This window comes from Crocodylus porosus, unplaced genomic scaffold (assembly GCF_001723895.1).
Source record: "Crocodylus porosus isolate Cpor-Errol unplaced genomic scaffold, CroPor_comp1, whole genome shotgun sequence".
Taxonomy (NCBI): domain Eukaryota; kingdom Metazoa; phylum Chordata; order Crocodylia; family Crocodylidae; genus Crocodylus; species Crocodylus porosus.
Genome location: NW_017728931.1, coordinates 56,601,664 through 56,626,286, shown reverse-complemented (window position 1 = coordinate 56,626,286; position 24,623 = coordinate 56,601,664). Strand labels below are relative to the sequence as shown.

At 38.1% G+C, this 24,623-nt stretch overlaps 1 long non-coding RNA gene across 1 annotated transcript; it reads right to left on the bottom strand.

Moving 5' to 3' along the window:
- Positions 1-287: 287 nt before the first annotated feature.
- Positions 288-14,024, bottom strand: LOC109316778. Its single transcript, XR_002102919.1, has 4 exons — positions 13,921-14,024; positions 3,250-3,382; positions 1,544-1,588; positions 288-613 (listed from the first exon to the last, which is right to left on the bottom strand). It is a non-coding gene; the product is annotated as an uncharacterized LOC109316778 (long non-coding RNA).
- Between the last annotated feature and the right edge of the window lie 10,599 nt (positions 14,025-24,623).

Genomic DNA, 24,623 nt, shown 5'->3' with positions numbered 1-24,623 from the left:
TGACAGGACAATCTCTTAATGGATCTGGGTAGAGCAGATATATTTGATTTCCAGGTTATCTACTGCCTGCAGATACAAGCAGTTTGATTGTTTACAATGCAGGAGTAATTGGTAACAGTTAAATAACTCCACAGAGACTGATTTAAGAGTCCTTCACCTATTACATGAATGTGAAGCTGCATTCTGCCTGCTCTATCCTGATGGAATTCCTTGGTTGACTTAGGTACAAAACGCAACACAGAAGATGAACAGATACAATCATATTTTAATGAACAATTACACACACATTAATCATAATTGTATTTATTTTAAACATTTATATTTACAGACCAAAAATTAAAACAAATTACAACAATTTTCCAAATTTGTGAAGAAATTTCAGAACACAGCTACAAAATAAGCAACCACAGTAGCATAGGAAGTAAAATGGAATATTTATGCCGGTTCCTTTGAGCATACTGCACAGTGCACAACATTAATTAAAATGCTAAGACAAAGTATGAGAAGAAATGCTGCGAGGGATTAGTTGGCACTATCCTGGGTCTTCAACAGTCTTGCAGTATGCTTATGTCCTTTAAGCACAGAGTGTGTTTTTCCAAACCAGTTTGGATTACTGAAAAACAGAATTCAATTACACCGAGATTATCCTAAGGGTCAGATTCTCTGGATACAAATTGAAATATTTTTGGCGGTCTGTTTAATCCATTGCTTTCTGATTGTGTATATTGGAACTAAATTTAATTTTCAATTAACATTTAGAAAATCATAAAAGTGTAAATATAGTCAAGTTTCAACAAACAAAGAAGCACTGTGATCTGTTTGGAAGAGGAGTTAACACAGCACTATCACTTCCTGTAGCCATTTTATGACCACTGAAGTTTTTTTGCTGCTTCACAAAATTATACGAATGAACAATATTGTTGCAGCTAGCGCACAAAGAACATGATAAATTTTGAAGGAATTGTGTTAAGAAAATATTTAAACAAAAACATTGCAGAGCAAAATGCAGTGCATTATGTGAAAAATAGGTGATTACATCATTCAAAACTGCATCATAATGTGCATATTCAAAGTGGGAAAAATAATGATGTGCCTGCACCCTCAGCATTGTGATTTCCTGAGTTATTAGGATATACATATGTCAATATGCTCCCAACTTTAAACAAAAGTTACCAGCTCCCTCAAAGTTTAACTCCCTACCAAATTGGTCAGTTTAAAATTTTAAAAAACAGAATATTGTGACAATACGTTTTTGTGAGTCTTCTTTTGACTGAAATGTCATGGACATTCCAAAGGTCCAAAGGGAAGAGCTCACATTGTAGTCTTTACAAACTGCATAACAAATGAGACTAGGTTTCTTGCGGACCTCTACTTCACACGGGAAACAAAGCACAGTGCAATCAACTAGTGCCCTGAATAATATGAATACAATGCTATTTCTATAATTATACCCACACATGGGCAAATCACAATGGTGAAAGGGCAAATCACAAGCATTTTCACATGGACATTCAAGACATTTCTCTGGAGAGATAGCTGATACCTTGAAAAATTTCCACCTGCTACACCAGCTGTTCTCATTTGGGAGCTGTCATGAAAAAAGGTCACAATAATTATTTCCATAGGAGAGAAATTGTTTCTCTCTCTCTTTAAAAGAGCTGGACAGTTTTGTTTAATTCTTTTTTAAAAATATCTGAGACAAGGTCAGAAAATGAGTCCACAAAGAAGTGAAACTGGATTCATAATTGTTTTTTGTTACTACCCAAGTCCCAAACTGAGAAAAATACCCTGGAATAAAAGGTGTTCAGCTGTTGGTATCTGCCAGTCACAAAAAACTATTTTTTTAAAACTAAATAGCTATACACCGGAGCAATTTGTTCAGCAGATGGGAAAAATCTGACATTTGACTCTTCCAAGAGTGATTTCTTTACAACAAGAAGAGACCTCAACCATTTAAAAATATTTGCTCCAAAACAAGCAAAAAAAGAGAAAGTCTCAATATAATTTCTCAGAATATTAAACTGGAAAACTATTATCAATCTACATTCCATATCAGGCTTAATGTTTGGTACAGGATCATAATCCTTTCATGTTTCAATATTTTTAAAAACTGCACACAAGTATTTTGTTGACAGAAGTGAAAGCAATGATAAGCCTCTTTTTTTTTTTTTTTTTTTTTTTTTTAAAGGTAGGCTTGAATAAGTTAGAAGAAGTCTTCATGAGTAATTTTGAGTTCACAAAATTTTACAGTTTGTTTATAAAACTGCAAAGTTTACATCCACCTGTCAAAGAGATCCTCCAGAAAGGTCCGGTTAAGGAGAAAAGGACAAAAGAGGTGCCTAACTAGAATTGACCAATGGTCTAGCTAGCCCATTCTTTTCTCTTACCGTGTCAGTGGTAAATAATTTAAAGCAGAGGTGCTCAACCCCTAGCCCGTGGAACAGATCTGGCCCCACAGTGTTAACTGGCTCTCCGGGCTCCACATAAGTCCTTGGGCATCCCATAGGCGGTGGCCCTGTCCACTAGATTGGATGCACAGTGTGGTGTGGGTTTCAATCCTGGCATGTGGGGCCAGCCAGAAATAGTATGGGGCTCTAGGGTCCCAATCCCACAACAGGGCTGGACAGAAGTGGTGTGGAGCCCTGATCCTACCACACAGGACAAGGTGGAGGTGGTGTGGGGCCTGGTCCCAGCATACAGGGCTGAGTGGAAGCGGCACAGGGTCCCAGAGGCAGATCTCAGCACCCAGGACCTAATGGGGTCATGCAGGGCTGAGCAGAGGTGGTACAGAGCCTGATCCCGGCAGGTGGGAGTAGCATGTGATCCAATCCCAGTGCGCCAAGGTCAGCCAAAGTCACACAGGGACCCAATCATGGCAATCAGAGTTCAATCCTGCCTATGAACCAACCCCATGCCATTCATCTGGTCTGCAGGACCAAAAGGTTGAACACCCCTGATTTAGAGTGAGAGCATATGAATAGGGTATACCTACAGTGATTGATTAGTTGTCATATCCTCCCTGGCATTTACCATCATTGGGTTAGGGATGTCAGAGAATACAATCTATGACTGTAACCTTTATAATACATACCTATGATAGCCCATACAATTTCTAGCTTTCCAAATGAAAGCTACTGTTCTAGTAAAGTTATTAGGCTTTACATTTCTTCATAATGAAGATAAGGAGAAAAAAGTTAATGCAAACTATTGCACTAAAAACTACTTTATAGATGGAGCAGTTGCCATTACCTTGTGGAATCCATTTAGTCAGTGCATTCATTTCTTTCTTTTCCATACTTTCCAGTCTGTCTGTGATTCTTATTTCTCCTGCTAGTCACACTTCATTTTTTAAAAATATAGATCAATAGGAGAAAAATGCTTTCTAAAAATCAAAAGACAATGTCAGATAATAGCAAGGAGAATTAATAATTTCAAAAAACAAGTGTTATCTTATGATGCGAATGTAAGAGATTTCTCTATGAATGCTTAAAGAGAAAGGCAATTTAACAAACATAAAACACATCCATTTTAAATGGTATTACATTCTGGTTTAGATACCCATGCTCATAATAAAATGACAGCATATTCCATAGCGGCCTTCTTGAAGTAGCGCCACTGTGTAAGGGTATACATGGGGACCTACAGAAATTGTGAAATATCTGGCAGGGGAAAAAAAGACTTAGTAAAAATAAAATGCTGGCTCCTCAGAGGGAGCCAGCACCCCTCACAGTACTGCAGTCTGGTGGTGCAGCCCCCCAGAGGGGAAAAGGGGAGCGAGGGGCTGCCTGCACAAAGGGCAGTCCAGGGTGGCTGCCACCCCCACCTCTAACCACTGATTGGCTAAGGGCTTCCTGTCATGTGGCCCTGCCTGTCTCCCACAATTGGCAGCAAGGAGTGGGGCCACATGACAGGAAGCTCCTGCAACCAATCACCAGGGGAGGGGAGAGGGCCACTGGGGCTCCTCAGCCAGTCAGAGGCATGGGGGGCGGAACCTGCTGGGATCAGCTCATGAATTTGATGAGTGGCCCCACAATCTCCCTGCAAAATTGGCCGGCTGCCTCCCTGAGTTACACAGACATATAGATATGAGTCTGACCCAATATTAACAAATAGGAAAGCAGAAATAGCATTCTCAAGAAAATTTGTTTGTATATCTTTTACAGTGGGGCAACTTAAAAGTAATTACTTCTTTTCTATGCCTAAACTTTAATCACCCTAGACCAAAAAAATTTAAAATATTGACTCCGTTTTTCAACTTTATTTTCCTTCAATAAAGATAGTATTTTAGACTTAAATTCTCTACTTATGTGTACTTCAGTATGCAAAACACTATATTTTGTGGTCGTTTCTGAGTTTGTGCTCATGCAGATGAATTACTAATTACTTGCATATTTCCAGATGATTTCAGACACCAGGTCCTATAAATATGTTCACACTTGCCTCACCACTCAGTAATGACAATGCATCTACAGTAGTTTTCATTATCTCAAAAATGCTTTGGCTTCATCAGCAACAGATGAATTCATTAATTTCTTCACTAATTCAAATGATTTTTTTCAATTTTTATATGCCCCAAGGTTGTCTCAGCAAGATCAGCTCCCTCTGTGTTGCATAAAATTGTAATCAATCTCTATTATAGTCATGAAAATGGTATTTGTCATTTTGCTGAAGAAAAAAATAATCAATATGTCTTGCAGGGCAGAACAGGCATTTAATACAGTGAATTGATGCCTGTTAGAGAAATTTAGCTTGCCAGTGGTTTGGGACAAGCTAATAGAAATCCAGAAAATTCACTGAAGGTTGACAGATGAATACACAGACATGCCACAAAAATTAATATTTGGGCATTTCAAATGGTCTGTCATTTCATATACAGGAGAGAAAATAGATTTAGACAGGCAAATCCCAAAAGAAATTCCTTTCCTTTTTTAAAAGACAAAAACCTAAAAGCAAGCACAGAAAGAGAATTCTTATCTGTATTATGTTTGTATTGCATATATTCCTAAAAAGTAAATCTTCTACTGTACTTCTAGTGTTGTCTTTCTGATACAACAGATACTCTGCTAAAAGCATTGTTAACTTTTTAGCAGCAAGTGAATACAAAAGCTGTGGTTGTACTGAATACCTAAACACGCTGGAAATCAAAGAGTCTTGTGGGGAGGAAGGGTTGCTTTTATATTGAAAAATTAACAACTATGCCTCATTGCATTTTTCAAAGTAGTCTACTGGAACGTAAGAAAAAAAAAAAAAAATCAATAGATAAAAAATCTTTTACAACTTTAAATTTAGAGAAGATTCAGGCATAGGTTTAAGGACCAATATAAAATTCTCAGAAGTCAGTATGCGGATTAGTACATAGTTTTATAATATACTAATTGTACTAGTTTTATAATGTACAATAATGTACTAATAACTAGTTCATGGAAAAAGGTCCTACTTCCCTTCTATCACCATCTGCTCAGCTGTCAAAAACATACCACCCTTGGTTACGCACTCTCAATCTTTCACTCACTCTACATTAAGCCTATAATCTGTTTAAGTCCCCGGTTTTGTTTGTTTGTTTTAATAACTAATGTTTACAGATACATGGGGAAAAATGCAAAATAACAAATACGTGAGACACTGAATTTACATGAAGTAATTTTTGGCTTTAGTTGTATACTAATCTGCCACATCTTTTACTTTCCCCCCATCATCTAACAGCAATCATTGCAAACATGTTTTATATTCAAATTAGTCTTTCATGTTGTAATCAAGTTAGAGACCTTTGTGTGCTGGAGATTAGCTTGTAAAGTAATTTATATGCAAGAACATTGGCAATGTATTAAGGGGAAGGAGTTTTTAAGTCTCATAGTCTGAGCAAAAAGAGTCAGAAAATTCATGTGAAACTTATCAGAAAATACTGCTAGACTTGGATTGGTAGGACCTCCAAAATTCTCTGCAGTGGTGAAGGTATGTGAATTTACAGTTTAAAACTTAAATCCAACAACTGCTGGCTCCTGGGCAGATGATATACATGTCTGGATTCTTAAATGAATTCAATATGATCTATATGGTCATGGGGGTCTGCCCATACACATGCAATTGTAGGCTTTAGACTTGAGAGAGCCATTCCTGCCTAGGTCATATTAAAGTTTGAAGCCATCTGTATCTATTATGGGAACAGAGAATAATGCTAATTAGTTGATGTGGATAGTTTACATATGGCTGGAAGAGCAGCAGTAGTCCCCTTTTATAAGACTGAATTAATCGTACGTGTCTCGTTCTGTCATTAAGTTGCTTTTGAGAAAACATGTAGCCACAATGTCAGAATTCACGTGAAACTGTAAATATTCTTTTTTGTGCATTGGGACTATGCTTGCTTCAGGTCTGCCATGCCCCAGCTATGACAAGGAGAAAGGCAAGGTATCACAGATGTGATTCAACTAGGCTTAAATTTTATTATTAAGACATCTGAAAACTGTACAGGCATAACTCATCCAGTGAATATCATCTTTCTTTCATGATCTATTCTATCTTGATCATTAAATGGCTTGCCATCCCATTCACCTGCCCAGGTGCTGACAAATTTTGACACCTAATCTACCTACTGAGTTTTTAAAGTGCTAAAAGGAAGGGCCAATCTGGAAGTGAAGAGAAAGAAATAAAAGTCTTTCCCAGAAAGGTAATTAATGTGATGCCAAGAGGATGGCTTGTAAAACTCAGTCCTACTCTTATCTTTAAGAGTGTGGGGATAGCTGGTCTTCTCAGTACATCCCCAGAAAAGGGTTAACATCACCTGCCCCCCGAGCTACAGAGGCTTCTCAGCACTGAGGTAGCCACAGTGACCCCTCCACTCTGCCTGAAGCCCACAAAACAAGGAGGAAGGAAGAAAGTGGCAGGGAGGGACACAAAAGGCATGAAGGATTTTCATTCCCTTTCAGTCAAAACTATCTAAATCTCTGCTCATCTTCCAGGCTGGGGTTAGGGGAAATTGAAGATGTTTTATTGTAGTTTTAGTGCAATTTAAGATCTTTAAACTAGGAAGAGTTATATGAACACAAGCCTTCTACTTCCTCTCCTGCCTTCACCCTTGTCCTAAACAGGCCTTTGTACATGCCACAAAACCAGCCTTTAAAGCGGTTTAAATGTCCTTTTACGTTGCTTTAATGGTGCTGCTGTTTACACTGTTGGCAACGTATTGTGCGTTAAATGACTTTGGGATGTAGCAAAATAAAATACCTCTGAGGTGTTTCAGTTTGCTACCTAAAAGCCGCGAAGGGAAACACTGGGCCCCATGCAGCTTGGGCTGTGCAGGAAGCCTGTATAGGCAGGCTCCACTGAAGAAAAGAAAAAAAACAAGCCTGATTTTTTTCTTCCCTCTCCAGAGCCTGCCTGCCTGAGCTGTGCAGGGCCTTGGTGCCTCCCCTAGTGGCTACGGGGAAGGCGGGGTGCTTCCCTGTACAGCTGTGGGAGGCTAGTGCTTCCTGCTGCATCTGCGGTGCCCCCGGGACCGCCCAGGCTGGGTGCCTGTAGGCAGGTGCTGCCTGAGGGGTGCCACAGCCACCGCCGCAGGGGGAAGCATGGCCCACTGACAGCTCGCCCCCCTGCCCGCCCAAAGAGGCAGGGAAGGATCAGGCCCGACACTTGTGTACACACCACGTGGATTTACTTCAGTTTAATTCTCCCTAAACTGAAGTGGTGTTTTTAAAAATCCACCGCTAATTTAGGGAGAATTAAACCAAAGTAAACCTCTATGGTGTGTACAAGCAGCCTATCTTGCTAGTATTGCCATCAGCCAGAAAACCACCACTATAATGGGAAGAAAATGGAAATTTTAGCTGTCCCTAGAATTTTTCAAGGTACACAAAAAGGAAAAACAAAAAAGTGCATGAAAATAAGGAAATGCCTTTTTTTTTAATTCAATTTTTTGTCCTCATTTTGTAAAAGACTTGGATCCTAAGGCTGAAAACATTTAGACTATATTCCATCCCACGTAGCTAGAATGGACTACAAGCTTCTTGAAAATGCAATTATACTGAAACATGATAATTGACCATTAAATCTCACAGGTGTAGGCATCCTGACTACTGCCATCACAGTTGGAAACTAATAATCATTTTAAAATACATATTATGGACATTTCTGCATTCTTAAATAAAATAGAAATCAGACTCAATAGAAATCCAGCAGCATTGGCATAAGTTTCCCTCAAGCAATCTGTGTATTTTTTATTTCACAAATGAGATTCACTTGCTATTGTATATATAGGACCAAGCTATTGGTAAGAATGACAGAAGTTGGAGTTGCATGACACTGTCAACATTTATATTTATGCTTTGAATGAGAGCAAATATCTGTAATTCATACGAGGAAGGCTGGAGTACTAAAGATGGCAAAGCATTACTACAGATAGCTCAAAATACAAGATAGTCTTGCCTATGTTGTCAGGTCCGATGCATGTCGGATTTGCACATGTGCCTAGAAAACAGGCGCATATGCATTACGTATTTTCACATTCTGCTGCTTGAACTTTTGTTAAAAACTTAAGTCTTCACAAATTTATGAATATTTGAAGGTGTTGCATTCATTGTTGATTCCTTATGAATGCCTAAGCTGGATTTTTATATGTTCAGTTGTGAAGATATGAGTGTAATAGAGGTATTAAGTATTAATATTTTTGTAATCAGCATGGTAAGCCCCGAGGGAAATATTCCTATTGATTTTTCTTTGGGCTTCAGATAATTTGCACACTACTGAAAACTGAATTTAACTTGTTTGAAAGCATAAATCCCACTGAGAAAAGAGAAAAGGGTATTTTTCAATTAAATTGTCTTACATTATTTTACTGACAAAGTGAAATAAATTTAAACCTAGCATGAAGATTAAAATAAGATGAGCCTTAACTGGATGTTTTTAGATGGTTAATCCTCCCTTCATCACTCTTCTGTCTGCCATATTCCTCAATCATTTCAACATGGGCAGCCAGAAATTCTTCCAGTATACTACTAAGCAGCATGGACTTAAATATAACACGCTGGCAAATAAAAGTTCCATCTTTGTCCTTATCTTTTTCTCCGTATAAATTAGTGTGTAGAAATATGAAATCCCTGCAATGTTTCTAGCTCTTGTTGGATATTAATGCAAAACCTTGTATAAGTTTAATCTACTTAAAGAATAATTTCCCCCTCTTATTTCATAAAAAGAAATGTAATGTACTCTATTTCCTCTGGAATGTTAAACTCTCAATAGCTAGGTCAACCTTTTTCAATACAAGTGAAAAAATCAGTGTAAAGTTGATCCTGTTTCCATTAGTCAATAAAAAAAAAAACTTCCATTGGCATGAAACAGTGTAGGCCAGAAGCCTAAAAGATTAAAAATTCCAAAGTAGGTTTTAAAAGGGATCAAAATTTATACATTGTGACATTTGGCCTGATTTTAAATGAACTCCAGCTATGAAGAGATGACTTACAAAATGCCATTTGCCTCATTCCAATAGTAGAAATATGCATCTTGTAACCTCAGGAAGCATACCCTGGTTGATTTCCACTGCAAGAGCAAACCTTTTTTTTTTCTTCACCTCTATTTATTTCAAGTAACTCCACTATTCAAAAATAGAAGATAAAGGCAGCCCTACACCTCCTTATTTGACTGGACTTAACTCTTCAGTTTGCTTTGGACCAGATAACTAACCCGAGTTGCTAATTACTTACTAGCACTATTAGCTTGGATTTGACATGGTGACTTGTATCTGTCCCTTGGGTCCTTTTCCTTTCCTATTTATTAGCACATACATTTATAAGAACAAAGAGAATATTGTATATAAAATGAAAACCTGTAACCAATATAAATCATTTTTTCTTTTTAAACACTATATATGTACCAGGAATGATAATGTTAGGTGCTTTTTGCATATTTCATTGAACGTGCTCTTTAAATACTGAGCTACTCCAGTTCTGAGTAATTTATGACTTTCTCTGGTTGGGGTCTGGCTCTCTTACCCTTCCTCGCAATGACTGGTGCCTTGGGACTGCTTGCAGAGTAAAGGTGAGCCACAAGTGGCAAATGTAGTTCTCTATCTAATGCCAGCCACAGACATTGAGCATAAGGGATAGTGCTGAAAAAAGCCCAAGCAAAGAATAAATCAGGCCTGTTTAGGCTGACTGCTTCGGAGAGAATGGCAATAAATATTACTGCATTTCTTCAGCACAGATTTTTGCTCACATAACATGTACCACCCATATCACAGAGCTGTGGTCTTAATAGTTACGGTCTTTTGTGTTCAGCCTACTGCAAAATCCATGGGCTGGCTTGAAGTCAATGAGTACTGCAACATGAAGGCTGCTTTGCAATATCACACTTAAAATGACATACAGCAGAATTTTACTTGCTTACATTAGCAAGGAAAGCATCACTATAGATTAATTAGGACTGTAGACTAGTGGTTCCTGGAAGTAGGAGTAGAACGTGACATTCATTTCTCCATAGAGGACTGCGGCATTTTCCTTACATCTCTATCAGGCTCCTTTAATGGTATTCAGTAAAGACCTGAAATATGATTTCCCTCCTTAAAGCAATCTTGCTTCTTTTCTTTTATGTTCTGCTGCTTAGAGAAGTGGAGTTATGTTCTCTGCTTCCATGGTGACCATGGGAATTGGAGAGCAACAATGAGTAGAGTGGGCAAGTTTTAAAGACACAATGATACCCCCAACCCCACATGCCCTCTATTTGCAGCAGTGGTTTTTAAAAGATCTTTGTGGTGCCACTTCACCCAACATACTGAAATACTGAAGATGGTCACTGGTCCTCTTGATAATATGAAGAAAAGACAGTGTGCATCTTTAGTCTCTCTCCATGACAAGGCATAATGCAATATGCAGTATGAAAAAAAATGCTATTGCCATCCATCATTGAAGAATGGCAGAGCAGCAATATTAGCTTTTGAACGCACTCGTTTCCAGACTCATTCCTGTGGCCCAGAGGTGTAGCGTTTGTGTGCGACATTCAGCTGCAGCAGCCTCATGGTGCAGGCTCCTGCCCCAATGCAGTTTTCATTCCCCTGTCCCCATACACACTACTGGGTGAGGAACTGTGCCTCCCGTGGCAAAAGTCCTGGGTGTCAGGGGCACCATTCCACTCAATCCCTCCCCACCATGCATGGGCTCAGGGATTCAATGTCTAGGCTCTGCCTGCCATAGCAAAAACCCTAGAGCAGGAGTGGGGCAGGGAGGAGGAAGAGAATTCCTGGGGGTCTAAATTGACATCTGGGGCAGGTGACCCAAATGCCCCCCCACCCCCTAACTACACTACTGCTGCAGTTACAGAAGAAACTTACTGCAAGGCTGGCACCATCTGCCTAACTAATAGCAGCAGTAGTGGGAAGTTGAAAGGAAACGAGAATCAAAGGATAATCAAATCTAAATAGATGATCCATTTCAGGGTTTGTAGAGAAAGAGTTAGCTATGTTACTCTGAAGTGGGGCAGAAGGCAGAACAGAATGGCACCTCAGAGACTAATTGGCTCAAAGAGGCATAAACTTTCACAAGTGACAGCCTACTTTGCCAGGTGCTCTAAGATGCCACCTTGCCCTGCCAGGACTGTAAGATGTTGACATGACTAATGCTTAGCTTACCTGTGGTGCCACTCAAGAACTTTGTTACAGGCTCCTGTAAATTGCAAGTCTATAAACTACGATTGCTCCTGTAAATTGCAAGTCTATAAACTATGATTGCTATCGTTGTGGATAAGTTGCTTGCAAAAACAAATTAAACAAAATGAATTAAAGAGGCTTTTGTTGGGACTGACCACTAGGTGAAGAAATCTCCTATGGACCTCTTTCAGGCTCCACTAATAATGTTTAAATTACAGAGAACACCCTAATGGCAAACTGAAAGCGTAAGGCATTATTTATAGAGCTGAAAGTAATGTCAGACTGTTACTTATGCTGCATGTGAATATCAAGCCAACAACTCAAATTCAGCATGAGTCACTACAGACAATATCTTTCACTCTGTCACTTTGTTTCATCTTCTTAAGATTGCCGACTGAGCACCGAACTGTACTCTTTAATACCAGGCTGCTAGATAAAAATCACAATTGAATACTTTTGTCCCCAAAACTATTACTTTGATTATTAGTTGAATATGCTTGGTGCTGTACAAACAAAATGAAAAGGTTTGTGATAATCAGTTCAACAACTTTGAAATTGATGAAAAAATATTCTGCATCATTCCTCCAGATGAGATATCTATACTTCAAGCACATACTGAATTTGTAATGTGGTCATAAATTTATGAATTATAATGAATTAAAATGTGATCCTGTAATAAAGTTAGTGTCTGTATTCATATTTGTTTTGGTTTGAATATCATAAAACAGTAATATAGTTTCTTCAAGCTCTTATATACTTAAAATTAACTGAAATCTTGTGCCAAAATAGTGTTAGATTAAATTAGGTTGTCATGAAGCTGTTACTTAATGAATTTTGTTCTAACTCTCTTCATTATAGATACTATAGCTTACAGGCTTGTTTCAACAGCCATTGAGATGGTAGAAGCAACTGGCCCAAAAGCCCTTTTTTCTACAACTAATACTTATACAACAATTCAAGTAGTTGGGAGACAGGGAGACTCATGACTCATTTCTCACTGGTAGACTGCTTAGCCCAGTCATCGCTGTTGTTTAAAGAGTCTGTGGCTGCAGGCTAGGATGGGCATCAGTGCTTGAAGGTTTCCTATGAAAATGCTGTCTTGGCTCCAACTGTCTGGGACAATGTTGTTAGGGAAACTGAGAAAAACACATAGGGAAAAATCTGAAAGTGCAGAGGCATTGATTTTGGTATCATTAGCAAAGCCTTCTAAGCCAAAACATCACTTGAAATATTAGTTATGGCCCTTTATCTAGTTTGTGCTGTTCTGGCAATGCAAAACAACATTAAGCCCCACTTAACTGGCTAGCATGTCCTGGCTGTTTGTACTGCTCAACTGTTCTTAGAGGTTAATGTTAATGCAAGATTTAATGTTGGAACAACAAGTCTTTGAAGCATCAGAAATATTTTCATGTTAACATTGTTCGTTGTTCAATGACTTTCAATGAATTTTTGTCATCATTAAAAATGCCTTGCATTCAAAAGCTTGCCTAACTTTATCCCAAATGTGTTCTTGGTCCAATAAAAGATACCATCCCCAAAAATCCTTGCCTCTTGCATAAAACTACTACTAACATTCTAAGAGGTAACTATGTTAAAATGGCATTACATTCAAAGTACATAACAGTAACATATAAGTAAAAATCATTTCGGGGAAGCAGTAATTACCCTAAACACTATAATTTATCCAAAGCATTATAAACTGAAGAAATTCAGGGTCCAGGTATGGTAAGTAAAGAAATCAACACTAGTACAAAATTATACAGTTAAGACACTAAAACACTCTTAAATATCCTATAGGGGCATCATGTAAAGAAAAATATGAACAAAATACAATTCAATTTAAAGGTTACGTTAGGTTATTCCAGAACCACAAACACTAAAATGTCTGAATCATAATCATACAGTTCCCTGGATCATAGGAAATTAGGGCTGGACAGGACTTCATGAGGTCATCTAGTCCAGCCCCCCTGTGTAAGACAGGATTCCCCCTGTCTAAATCATCCCAGCCAAGGTGTCTGTCTAACCTGTTCTTGAGAATTTTCAAGGATGGAGGTTCAAGGCTTAGGTAGCCTTTTCCAATAGTTGACCACCCTCATAGTCAGAAAGGTCTTCCTAATCTCCAACCTTCCTCTGCTGAAACTTCAGACCATTACTCCTAGTCCTGCCCCACACGGCTACAGAGAAAATCCCATCTCCATCCTCTCTGTAACCATCCTTTGCAGACAGTTATCAAATCCTCCCTCAGTTTTCTCTTCTCCAGAGTAAATAACTATAATGTTTTCAGCCTTTACTCATAAATCTTGCATCTCAGGTCCATACCTCAGGTCACTTTTGTCACTCTGTGTTGGACCCTCTTCCCTCTGTCCACATTCTTCTTGGTGTGAGGCCCAAAACTGAACACAGTGCTCCAGGTGAGGCCTCACCAGGGCTAAATATAAAGAAAGAATCACTTTCTTTGATTTACAAGTGATACTCTTGTTAACACAACTTGGTGTATTGTTGGTCTTTTTGAAAAGAAAAAGCACACTGTTGGCTCATATTCAGCTTATCATCTACTGTAACCCTCAGTTACCAAGCTCTGTGTAGGGTTGCAGCCTAAGCAATCATTCCCCCATCTGTATTTGTGTATCATATCATTATTGCAAGGTATCAAAATGGAGCAAAATATTTTTGCTCCAGTGTCCCAACAGCAAATTTCCATATTTAACCTGGTTCAGTTTTTTGTTTATATTATCCTGTCATAAACCACAACATTTTTAGAGAAATCTAGATACATTTCTAAAAAGTATGACATTAATTCCCCACTGTCACTACTGATGATTGGCCTCCCCGCTTTCCTCAAAAGTCTGTTTTTCTGACAAAACTTTTTCTTAGACGCCATCTTAATTCCCTGCAGTAGAAGAGAGAACTTATACCATGTAATTTTAACCATGGACAGAGCAAACAATGCTTAAGACCATCATAGATAGAGCTCTGTTGCAAGACAGAGCTGAAGTGCTTTACTTAGGCTTCATTTCCAGCCCTCCCAGTCAGAAATAAAATGGCACCAAGAAGGGAACAAAGAGGTTTCTCTCCTGTGTGTTACTTTGAGTGAAAATGAAATCAAATTGGGAAAGCAATGGGATGAAGCCCAAGATAGGAAGAGCAAATGAAGAGTAGAAACCCAGAGGCCATACTATTGCAGACTCGGCCAAAAAAATAGTGGTATTGAAGGTACAAGAAGCATATGATCAAGAACAAGGAGGAAACACCAAAATAACATTAATATGTAAAGAAAATGAAGAAGGAATCTATCTATGGTATGTAATATGAATGAGCAAATTATCATCAAGAAAGAAGGGTTAACCCATCCGCCAAGACAAAAGATGGCTGAAACAAATTGAAATAGCAGGGATAGATAGCATCCAAAGTCAAATGTCTGTGCTTATCACTGCATTGAAGTCACATATGTATTTGACTAACTGACCCATGTATCAGTATTGCCATTTTGCTTTCTGTCTACAGAAATATTGACATTTATAACACTCACTGGAAAAAAAAAAAAATCAATACCCAGTACTTGTAACAGAGTTGCTGTAGCAGAGTAGACTCCTGTATACCACTGCAACATACAAAACTTACACTCAGAAACTGAAAAGTGCAGAAGTAGATACAAAAGAGAAGATAAACAGATAGTGAGGAGACACTGACAATATGGGAGACTGATGGTGGAAAAAACCTAGTAAATACAAGGCAGGAGCTGAAACTGGAGAGAGAGAGAGACAGTTTGTATGTCCTTGAAAGCAGTGACTGAACATGGATGGATTTAGGGGGCATTGTAGACAAACAACTGACCATAAACCCTGAGGGTGGGGCTGCAGAAAAAAAACTGCTAATGCCACCTGTGAACAAGTGCTAAGAGATTTTACCTCTGTTTATGGCACTGGCTGGACAGATGCCAGAATGCTGTGTATAGTTCTTGTTGTTACACAAAATAACTGGAGGAAAACTGAATGCAGAAAATAATAATAATTTGGGATTGGATAAAAATTCCATGCAGTGAAAGAGTTGAAGAGCTCAATCTATTTAATTTATCAAGAGAGAAAAAGATTGAAAGAGAGATTAATTTGATTATGGTGCTTTAAGTACTTTCATAGGGTGAAAATAACAGGTACTAACGTGCCCTCTAATCTAGTTGCAAAAAGGCATAATAAGAATAAATAAATGAGAATTAGATGCAGATAAATTCTAATTTGGAAAAGGCACATTTAAAGAAAAATGAGGGTGAGTAATCTTTGGAACAAACTAAGAAAAGTAGTGGTGGATTCTCTATAGCTTTCTGGCTTCAGATGAAGACTGGATGCTTTTCTAAAAACATTTTTTAGTCTTGTGTTCATTACTGAGTTTGACCCAGGGGTTTCTGGGTAAAATTCTATTTCCAGCATTACATGGACCACTTGGTTAGACCACACAGTTGGGCTAGATGACCTTCAGAAACCAGGAATGTCATTGTTTCTAAAGGCCAGATTGTGAAATGGAAGACTCAAGCCAATCCCTCAGTGAATACTGCTGCAGCTAGAAAGAATAGAGACCAAATTTTGTTTCAAGTTTTTTCTTGCATGGCCACACATTCCATAGGTACTTTAATTATACCCCACTCTCCCTCCTGCATAATGGCATTTTTATAAATGTTTAGAGAGATTTTAATCTAGCTCTCCATATGTTAAAGGACTAGTATGACATTTCATTGGTCTTTTCCACACTATTTGCTGGTGTTGTCAACCACCATGTGGTATAAATTTGTTCCAAATAGAAGTAAATAACACAATGGCAAACATGCCCATATTCAGAATACAGTTTTACTTCCATTAGTGTATCAATACCGGAAAATCAGCACTTGTACCAGAGAATTTCTGAGAACATTGATAATGCTCACTGTAGCATCTAAACCACATATGTATAGTATATAGTTGTATATACTGTAAGAATAGGAAGTCATTATTCTATGCAATCATAAATAACTTAATATTTTGTTGGTTTGGCTTTCCCTGATTTTTCCAATACAATCAGTTTTACTGTTCTTACAAAAAGGCAGCAGAAGAACAGACGATGCTGAAAAGATCAAGAACCTTTTGTTCTGGTGAAAACAATAAAATTGCTAAATAAAGTTTCTCCTTTACTGTTTAGTGCAGAAGTCCCCACTAATCACATCTTTAAAAACATGATTATATGCAAATTAGGATAACCATCGTTCATCCTGACTGTTCTTTGTTTTTATTTTTTCCTTTTTCATAGTTCCTTTTCCCTCTATTTTCATATCATTAAGACATCCACAGAGGACCTCCATGTTATTGCATATAGATACAGTACAGGCACATCCAGACATGTGGGTATATTTGACCAATTCAATACCTAAGAAATCATATCCAAAAAGTATTTATATAGGTTTTCAGACAGTATTAAAATAAATAAATCAAACGTTTGCTCAAGCCTTGTAACTCATCAGGCTAATAGGGTTAAGACACCTCAACTTCTACACCCAAGAGCTTCCACAGGACTGATGGGCTTAACATCTTGTCTGGCACATTTTGACTCCCCAGTCTGAACAACCAGGTGATATTTTTAAGCTTGTTCAATCAGAGTCCAAAGTAAAGTTAAAACTTGAAAATAACCTGGCGTACTGCTGGTCAAGGTTGTCACCATCAAGATATGGTTTCTTGAGCAACATTTATGCAATACTGCCTTTGAGTAAATATGCTTCCTACTGGGAAGATATGACAATCTGGCCAACAGCCAATATGTAATCTGCCATTTCTTTGTAAGACTACAGTGAACAATGTACATGGATGATTCCCATGACTGTCAGTTTGAACAGAGGTTTGCATATGGAGAGAAACTGAGCTGTAAATGAATGCTATTTCTCAAGGTGTTGGACAAAGATTGAGTGTTCATGCTGGTATCATTAAATCTATCAGCTATACACAACACCACAAATTCAAAGAATACTTGTAACTTATCCACATAGTATAAACACATTATATTAAACAAACAGAACTGCTGCAAGGTAGCTCTGCATGTCCTTGTGGAAATTACCCAGAGAGTGGCCTTAGTTTTCCCTAAAATGAAAAGCAGTTGCCTATCACGTGGATTTTCAGCTTTTCATTTTGTCCTTCCCTTGCATGGGGAACGGGGTGGGACGGCACGAAGAAGTAATGAGCTGAAAACCTCCAATGGATTTGCAATGTCACTGTGCGCTTATCTTACCTGACCTACCCAGTACTGGTGAACGTCTGGGTCCAGGGTTTGATTGATATCAAGGCATGGATGAAACAGTTGGCTGAAATCATTGCCTACTGGTTGAACCTCAATCCAGATAAGGCTGAGGGGGTGTCTGTCACTTGTTAATAGAGATTATAATCTATAGCTGTTATTCAATTCCAAGTTGCTCCGAGCTAAACAGATAGCAGCAGATTCAAAGGATGAAGGATATTTTTAATCTTTACCTGACCAGAAGTATATGAAATCTTCTCTTAGGTTAGGGACATAAATTACACATAAACTGGTGTGAGTGATCAGAAACTGGTTCAAATCTGAAATACAACAGAAGTTCAAGTGAACATAAACCACTTTCAAAACAGCTGAAACCAGTTTAAGATAAACCTGGATAGAGATAGTATCAGACTTAACTAATTTAGGTTTAATTGATTTATTGAACTTCTGTCCCAGTTTCCCTCCAGATTCAAGTCAACTCACAGTCCCTCAGCATCCCAGGATGCTTTGCACCTCCCCACAACTCCTTCTGCACCCCCTCACAAGATGGGCGGCTAGCCTTGGCCCAAGCTGTCTGTTCCAGCTGAGCAGGGAAGCATGCTCTAGCAGCCCCTGGTTTCTGACCTGAGCCACTGCAGGCTTGTGGCTACATTTCTGCTATCAAAAGTGAATGTCTGTTCACTTGCTTATTGGTTCAATCTATGCATCTTAGACTCACCTGCAAAGATTCAATCAATTCAGCCTCCAGCTTTTTGACTGTCTGTACTTAGACTTAGAGGTAAACCTTTGCTACCCTGATCCAGCCATTTGTCACCTGGAAATGAGACTGGCTGTGTCCTGTATGCAATTTTTAACTGAATCTGAAAACTAGTGCAAACTACAGCAGCCCGCTTATTAAGCAATGTATTTTTCTGTGATCTACATTGGCTAAAATTTGTTTGTTTACACATGAACTTTTAAAAGTAATGGTTTGAATTTATAAAACCCTAACTTACTTGGAAATGCCGATTTGAGAGAATACCTCTTTTTGTAATATAATACTGCAATAGCTGCAGTAAAACAGGAGGCTTCTAATTGAATCCTCCCTTGTCTTAAGGCACAGATTAAGAAAGATTGAAAGAGAGAGATGATAGCAAAATGTTTTCCATGATGAGCCTCAACTTTGAAATTTAGCTGTCTTTCTGATCTGAAATAGTCAGAAGCTTTTACCCTCCATAACAAAACGCAAGACCCATCTATTTATCTATACAACCTCTTAATCGGTGTCATTTGTTACTCAAGAAAGTTAATTAAATTAACTCTAAAATTTAAAATCTGGATCTCTCAATTACATAAAATTGAAATATATCCTCTAATGAGTGCATGCTACAAGTATGTAACAAAAGTGCACAGTCCATACTTAATAGATATAAATTAGAATTCTTGTATTGCATTTCATGGAGCCCTTGTAAAATATAATACCAAATAATTCAATAACAAAAGTAATTAGAACCTGCCTTAATTCACTTGGTACAAAGACAACTGTGCTCCTACAACCTCATAGCACAGTACTGGGAATTGAACTGTCACTGTGCACTCCAAAGAAACCACCCACCCACCCCATCATAGGGGATCCAATTACTGATACAGTTCTGACAGCAGAGACTAGCTGATTACCATTTTAGTTTATTTACAAATCCTTGTGTGCGATTGGAAGTCCTTTATTTTTTCCTTTAGAACAAAGAGAATATCTGTAAAATCTACAAGAACAACCTGGAGAATGATTTGTCCATATTTAACATTTCTCCATGTCTTGTGGGCCTCAGAATATAAATTCCTGCTATAAAAGTTTGGCACCGTTAATCTGTGGCCACCACAGCAAGTGGCAAATATAACTTCTTCAAAGGGGACCAACAGAAGACACTCACTCTTCCCCCACTTTTAGTATCATGGGGTTCCAAGTAAGACTTAAAGGACAATGAATCTGACTAGAAACCCAAGATCACAGATTCTTCTTAATTAAAAGTACTGAAAGGCTTGGCCTTTCCACACCTACCTAATGACATCCCAAACCTAGTATCTTGGAAAGATAGTGCTGTGGCTCCTACTCGGAAGTTCTTTACTTGTCTCATCTACTGTGAGTAAAATGGATTGGGATTGCACAGTGTTAGTCACCTGGTGACATAGGAAAAGTACATCTATGAAAGGCTCTAGCCCTATTTTCTGTGCAACTGTTGGACAGAGCTAAGAAGCAGAGACAAAGATAAAAGAAGAAAGGACAGACATGCAAGAAAGAGAGAAAGGACAATGATGAGCAAAAAAATATGCCTGCTCCCGCAGCCCCAACACAACGTTTTCTAGAACAGCAATTTCAAAAGCCAAGAGGATTACTCAAGTTTATATTTGGAATGTCAAATATTTACCTTTGGACCGTTAAGTGAATTTCAGATCCATTTGCTCATCCCTTTAAATTAATGATCATATTTAAAATTAAAATCACATTTCTAAAGAATGAAATATTTCAACTTATTTTATAACGTAATGAAAGTTTTGTAATGTAAAATATTTTAATGTCTCCCTCACTGATTTAGCAATACAGGCCACATTTTTAGAAGAGCCTAAGGCATTCATTTGCTTTCAGAGGGACTTGAGTGAGATGCTTTTAATTTTATCCTCTATGTGCAAGCTTCATTTAAAATGTATACATAAGACACTATTTGCAGATATGAGCCTCTGACCAATTAAGGCATTTAGAAAAAATGGTTGAATCCAGAGAAAGAGCAAGTTTTTTTTTTTAAATTACATAAATTAATAGTAAACAAAATATTATCTAAAAAAATCAGTAAAACATTTTCCTTACATTTGGACATTTGCTTGAAATGTTTATCCTGAAAAAACCTGTAGGCTTGTCAATAGCTAGACAAAACTATTTTACATTCCCCAACCACAATGAAGTAGGAAAAGCAAATACGTACCATAAAGGGAGGGGAAATCAATTAAATAACAAGAAGCAACCTAAAAGAAGGCATTTTTAACTGCATAATTCCTAACCTAATATTGTTCAGGTACAGTAAATAGCAACCCCACAATATAACATGTTCTTTAGTATTACGTTTTTTGTCTAAGACACAGATATTCAAACACTGAAGGTCAGCTCCTAATTGATCTCATAGGCATCTAATCAATGACTTAACTGATGACTGCTTAATGTAAAATGTATAAGCAGTCCTGGCAACAGGTACTGAAAGCCACAAGGAGTCATGCTTGCTGACTCCTAGCAGTGTTTATGCATTTTACATTATTCAATCATCAGTTAAAAAAACAGAAATAAACCTAGCAGTAGGGGCTAGGCCACAACTGTCTACTCTCATAGGACTGTCCTTTTCACTGTGCTACATAACCAGGCTTCCCATTTTGTTTCCCTCCTTCTGGCCCCATGAATGTTGTAGTCTTGCCTGCCAGATAGGACAGCTTCAGTAAGAAGGGTGGAGGGCCGACTTTAGTTTGGCAGTTAGGGTACCTCCCCGCCGAGAGGTGGGAGCTCTAGGTTTGAGTCTCTTCAGCCCAAGGAGGTCCTAGAACGCAGGCATCCCCACTTATTAAGTAAGTATTCTTACTACCTATGGGACCAAAAGGTAGGCTCCTCCTTCTCCTGGCCATACTCAAAAATGAAGCTGGTGTACTATGGCTTTAACCTGAAGCCAATGTTAATAGCAGTCCTGTTTCAGGCAGGCATATCTGCTCTAGGTGATCTGGATCCCAATAGGATATCCCAATAGGCCATCAGACCAGAGTCAAATGCCTAAACTCCAAAGAGCTTGGACAGACCCACCCCTGTATTTTGGCATTCTTGTTTGCTTGCTGCAAGTGTCTCCCTGCCAAATGACTAAATAAATGGCTTTGGGAGGCACCTAGGTCTCCCCATTCACCATATTCAAAGCATTCACTCCTATCAGTGAGGGTAACTCACAGGGCAAAGGTGTCGAAATTTTAGGCATTGCAACACGTAAGCAGCAGAACCTTAGAGGTTGATTAAGATCTTTCCCTCTACACTATGTTGGTTTTGAAAGTCAAGTTGTATATTAGTATCTTGATTACCAGCAAAACTGTAAAAGTGGTGGCAAAAGGTAACTGCCTGTCTGACCATGGCCATTCCAGAAAAATACCCCTCAGTTATGTAAACACATCACTTGGAATGAATATTGTGGACGTATATAACTCTTACAAGATTTCAGCTATGTATTTTTCTAAAGGGTTCTCTATTATTAATATTAATTAAGGCATTATGGATATGACAGTTTAATAAACTGGATTCTCAAATATTATTCAAGAACAAACTATGGACACAATATTAAAATGTTAATATTTTTGAGTAATGCTAGGGCCACATAATATCAAAAAGTAAATATGAAAACAATGTAATACATTACAAAAGCAACTGGTTCTATTTGAAAGAAAGGGTTAGTGACAATAGAATACTTGTGAGTGAGAGCTGTAAAAGTAAGCCTATTGAGTTCTACTTATTTCTTGTACTGGTTAAGTCTCCTTGCTCCCTTGGCACCTGTTAAACATAACTGGACAAACTTGCTAGTCTTTTCCCCCAGGCTAGGCCACTGCAGCATTAAATTCTACATCGGTAAAATACAAAGTATGTGATTATAATATAAGTATCACTAAATCATGTTATACATCAACTTTAAAATTCCTCTACATTACTGCCAAACATGTATATACATACACCTAATCAATTTCTATTTCTGGCTATGAATTAGTAGTAATTATGTTATTTTTCCCCACAACAAAGATATAAAGCTACTCTTCTTGATGATACATACATTTGTTCTTTTAGGGTAATATTAGCATATTGTGTACATCATCATATATACTGGGTACTATTAAACAGAGAGGTATAATAAGCCTAAGTAGACATACTACAAAACAGAAATATCTGCTTGAAATAATGCACCCCTAGCAGGTTTGCCATCATATGGCATTGAACATATTCAGCCATTTAAAAGTGAGCTGGTGTTTGCAATCTGTACATTATACTTGAGCATATTACTCTTGCCTGTGGCAAACAAGGAAATGCAAAACTAGGTTTAAAAAATAAATAAGATGAAACCTTTTCCTAAGGGAAATTACAGTCTTGCCTCATCATCCTGAGACATCAGGGAATCTATATTGTTCCTGTTTTTGTTATTAATGCAACAACAGTCTTTCAACAACACTTCCTGAAGGATAACAGGTCCTTTTGGTAATTGAAATCATGCGACTACCTACCTTGTCTAGAATCATAGGCTAAAACCTGACAGGGGTTCTCAGTGTTGTGCAGTATGTAATTTGATAACAAAAGGAGAAGCAGTAAAAGGTTATATTCTATTTCACTGTATGCCACGTGTACCTTTCTCCCAAAAAACAACCTTCTAAAATTGGTGTGCATGTCTTAAACCGGGAAGCTGATTTTCTACATAGAATAGAAGCATGGAGATGCTATAAAATGGCTGCTGCTTTCCTTCCTTCCTTTCTTTTCCTTCCAGTAGCCACCTGGAGGGGGGGTGGAGTCCAGCAGGTGGGGGATGAGAGAGGACAGTAGTGCAGTAGCTGCCTGCTTTGCTTCCTGCTCCACGTAAAGTTTAAAACCAACTGTCCAGGCAGCATTGGCATTTCAATTCAGACAGCACTAAGGGGGTCAACTGATTTCATGGCTCATAATCTCAGAGATGTAGATAACAATATCTGACAAAGTGAGTTTCACCTGACAAAAACGTGTGTGTGTGCGTGTGTGTGCGCGCGCACACGCACAAGCTGTAAACACATACACTCCACTTCAATTTAGTTAGTCTATATAAAGTACAAATCTACTCTGTTTTCATTATAATCTACCCAATTCCTGCTAATTGCTCTTCATTCCACAGATATTAACAACCCTTTCTTTTTAATGGTCTTGATGTTCCACTGAGCAAGCTAGCCTTTCTTTGGCAATTTTGCTGTCCGTTAGTTACTCCTAGTCTCTCTCCTCCTATATCTCAGCCCCGCAGACTGTTTTTAGTTATCTTCAAAATCCTAGATCTGCCCATGGCATCCAGTCTTCACCAACCTACAGTTCCAGGCTTTGGCTGAGTAGCCAAGAGCTGCTGACGATTCAGCTTTGAAAGGGTTAAAACTGTAGCTTTTGCCTGAGTAGAAATAGGAGGGTGAGTGACCTAAAAATTATACTGTACCCTACTCTATGCAAACAAACTCTGAAAAAAAAAATCATCTTCAGTCTGCCTTTTCTAAAACAAAGGTGCATGTCTTACTTGGGGGTGTCTGGCATATGAGAAAACATCTATTCAAAAAGGACTTATTCCCCACCCTCTCGCAAAAGACATTAAAGGAGTAATGGCAACTTTGTTCTCTTGGACATGCTACAATACGTTAGACTAACATTACTAATGCATTTCGTATATTATACACAGCTTCTTACCTGGAAATTTTCTAAATGTGAAAGTTGCAAGTAGAAAGAACAGGAGAACTTTACACCATGCGTGCTTGCAATAAATAGGTAACATATGCATATCTTGAAAGCAAATGAGTATTTCATGTTTACCTGTTCTTAAGATTTTTCCTTAGTGAAAAATATTTGATGCATCTACTTTTTTCTTTGAAAAATGATACATTTGAATAAAGGTACATTGTTTCTTTTCCTGTTTGCATAAAAAAGCTCAAAGCAAATTTCTTACCTTCCAGAGAAATGTTACAAGCTTAACAGGATGAGTGATTAATA